We start from the raw sequence: 4,015 nt of genomic DNA on the forward strand, positions 1-4,015 counted from the left end.
AGCAAAACAGCCATGTCTCCTCAGTCCTTGGCAGCTCAGGGGGCAGGGCAGGTCTCAAAAGTCCAGGGCGATTCAAAGTGGCCCCAGCAATCCTTCTCAGTCTCTCTCTCTCCCTCCACGAGGTGCTGCTTCCAAAAAAGGTCCTTCTGCCTCTCTCTTGTCTCTCCAAATCTAGTCACCAGCTCCTCCCAGTTCAGGACTCTCTTTTCACATCAACAAGTCCATCCCACAGGTGGGATTAACAAGCTCTGGGTTTTAACACAATCAATTTGAAAACCAAGCCAATACAGGGGAATCTTTATGTTCCATTACTATCACAGTGTGGTGCTGAGTGTCTGAGCCCAAATTTGATCCCCAGGGCATCCTGACACTGGAGCCGGTGCTCTTACTTGATGAGCCACCTGGCCGCCCCTTGCCACATTTCTTACCTAGCCTTAATACTGAATGGGCATTGCCTCAGACAAACTGAGGAAAGAACTTGGCTTAAAAAGGCCAAGGTCTCCAACTGTACCCTGGGCCATCTCCAATGGTTCTGATCTATCTCTTGCCACTGGACCCACATGGCTCCTGAGGAGAGAGTGAGGCTGGTGACTGCACAGCCCTGCCTCACTTAAATCCCATTCACTTGAAGGTCATGACATCACCTCCCATTGATCTTTAGAATGAAGGACAAACAGTGGATAGTAGTGGCACACAGTAGGTGCTTACCAAATGCTACTATGTGCCAGGCACTGTGCATGGTGTAAGGACACAACACTCCCTGCCTTAGGGGAGCTTGTGATAGAGGAGGACCAGTCTAAGAATGAAAGTGTCAGGAAACAAAAGATTCTGGCAGGACAGAGATGGCTGGTGAGGCAGGCACAGCCAGAGCAAAAGGCCCAGAGAAGGAAGAATGCAGCCGCTGTGGCTAAGCTGGAGAGTGTGGAAAGAGAAGTGATGTCTGAGGATGGGCAGGTGGACTGGGGCCAGGCTGTACTGGGCTTCAAATGACAGCTCCTCCTCCACCTCCTCCCCTTCTGGAATACTCACCTGTCTCCTTACACATTCAGGCCAAATTCTCTTCCCACCATCTACACACTAGTAAAGTCATAGAGCAAAGTGAAGACAGAAAGAATCCACTGATCACCTCCTGAAAGAAAAGCCCCAGGAATGCTGTAACAAAAAGCTAGAGCTCCTGCACCAAAGAGACACTCCAACAAGTATCCATTAAGAAGCAGTACAAGTACCAAAGGGCTACTCTCAAGCCACACAAGACATGCCAGCTTCTACTATAAAGCAGAGGAGATCTTGTAATATATTACTGACAGTTCTCGATTCACATAAATTAGTCTGCAAATCTGACCCTTCCCTGGGCTGGGGCTCTGGCCCCAGCTCCCAGCAGGCTGCATCAAGGGTGGTGGTGGTGGCAGGGAGAAGCAGTAGGCTGGTGCAGCACCTTGCCAGGCATCCTCAGCTTTCCAGGGACTGTGGGGTTAGGGGGAGCCTAGGCACTAAAGCTGCTCAGGTTGTGGAGCCATGCAGAGAGCCCCAGTAGGGGAGGGGGAGATCTGTAGAATGGTCTACTTCCATTAATTGAGAACTGTCTGTATCTCCAAAGGCAAAAGAGGGAGAATGACCTACCCAGCAAAGCCAAGCTAAATTCTACAGGAGAACAAAAACAGATCTGTCAAGTATTTCTCATGAAAGTCAGATGGGGATGAGTCAAAACTCTGAAATACAAATAAATGCACCCCAGCCCAACAGTTCAGAGGAATCTAGAAACCATAAATCTACTTAAGCCAATGGAGGGTACTATACATGATGGTTTAGTGAGAGGAAGGAAGGAATTCACCCTTTGGAACCTTCATGTTTTCAAAGGGTATCAAGGGAGTTTTTTTGTTCTGAGGATTTGAAGATGGTAAAGAGAAGGGAGGTAGAAGGAGGAACATGAGAACAGAGGAAGGAGGAAGACCGGTAGAACTCATCATTTCTTATAATGGGGGTGTCTGAGTAGCTGAGTAGAAAAATATGGAGAAGTCAGGGAACAGAAAACAGATGAATCTCATCCTGAACTACAATGGACACTGGAGAAATGAACATGTGCATGCACATAGGAACACACACACACACACACACACACACACACACAGTTGGAGTACCAATACAGCAAACTCAACAAGAAAAGAAGGGAAGAGAGGGTTAAGAGTAAGCACATATCAGGGAGGGTAGAGTCTCAAGCAAACATTCTGATCCCAAAGGGAGAATATAAAGGAGAAGGAGAGAAATGCAAAGAACTGGAATTCTAGCAGTGCCTTAGATTTTCTCTTCAACAAGTGGGGAATGGCTGAAACAAATTGTGGTATATCACTGTAATGGAACATTACTGTGTACAGCACGATGATGGAAGAAACCATTTCTGAGAAATATGAACTGATGTCAGAGAACACTTAATACAAGAAAAGCAGCATCATAAAGAAAAATAACTTCCAAAGACTTAACAATGTGGATCAATGTGGTGACCAACAATGTCTCCACTGGACCTATGAGGAGTCATGATGTCACCTTCCTGAGAGAAAGCTGATTGACTCAAGGTCAGAAGGTGGTGTCCATTTTTGGACATGGCTTCTGGGTGGACACATTTTGCTTCACTATGTTTATTTGATAAAGGGGTTCCCCCCCAAACTTTTTAATGAAGGAAGAGGTTTGAGGGCTCAACAATAAAAAGTTCAGAGCAAAGTACAGACATGCTGAAGAGTTGTAAAAGTAACATGGAATTTCTTTTATACTTAAAAAAAAATCACAAGTATGAAGTAGAAATTCCTGGTTTCATACCCAATCACCTTTTTGTATTCTCCTGGGTATGTAGAAATACACTCTTTTTTCAGTGTGTAAGCTCAGAATAAAAAATAAAATGTAAAAATCTCAAAAAGCGAATTTGTCTTACACAAAGAGTACTCTGGGATTTGGGCAAATCAGTCTGATTTAAATTCATTACTTTGGTCACCACTTGCCAACTGTCTGGTCCCCATCTGTCAAAAAGAGGAGGAGATGCTTTATCAAAGGCTCTGATAAACCAAAATCAACTTTACATGCAGCATTTTTCTAAATGACCAGCTTAGTTACCCTGTTAAGAAAGGACTTCTCCTTGAAGATGTCAGGTTGGCTCTTGGGACTCATACCTGAATTTCCTAAAAAGGTTCATTTAATAAACACTGCTTCAATAATTCCTTCTAGAATCTTCCCAGTAATCAAAGACAAACTCACATATTGCCTCCACACGTATTTAGCAGGAGCTCCCAGCAAACTCCCCCATAAAACACGGCAGCATCAGCATCTGTGTCTTAGGCCACATAGAACTCAAGAGTTCATGTCTCAATCCAACAAGAGGCCATGTGGCAGTCAGTCACCCAAGGCCCCCAGACTCTTTGGTGGGAACAGTAATGGATTTTCTCAGTGGAAATGACAGGAAAGAACAGTAGTACTTGGAATGGGAATTTGAAGATCTTCCCTGCCCCTTAATAGACCTGGAGGGGGGGGGGAGTTTGGAGACCTCTCCTGCTGCGAGGGTGGACTCTGCCTCCTGACAGGCTGAATGTAGTCACATGGAGCCTGTGGTGGGAGTTTGCTGAGGAGGAGCAGAGCCCACCGAGAAGCTGACAGAGCTAACCTGACAGTTGGAGACAGCTGGAGACAGAAGAGCTTAGGCAAGGAAATAAGAGTTTTGTGAGTAAATGTTGATCTTGTATTGGTTTGTGGGAAGGCTGAAGGATGCTGTGGCTCTCAGCATGATTATGGCCTCCAAATATCTTTGGTACTTCAGCTTACTGGTTTTGGGATTTGGTTTTCTGGTGTCTAAATAAATCCTTCAGCTTTATCCTCTATCTGGAGAGTTTGACATATTTTGCACTTGAACATCATGCAATACTTATAGTCACAGTCTTTGTCGTGATCGTGGGTACTGTAAATATTGCATTGGCACTACATTTGGTGACAAGGATGAGATAGCGAAATATCAGACCTTTAGTTTGAAGCAGAA

Source organism: Petaurus breviceps, unplaced genomic scaffold (genome assembly GCF_028583685.1).
Source record: "Petaurus breviceps papuanus isolate PSGF00001 unplaced genomic scaffold, PetGlider_PUasm1.0 355, whole genome shotgun sequence".
Classification (NCBI taxonomy): Eukaryota; Metazoa; Chordata; class Mammalia; order Diprotodontia; family Petauridae; genus Petaurus; species Petaurus breviceps.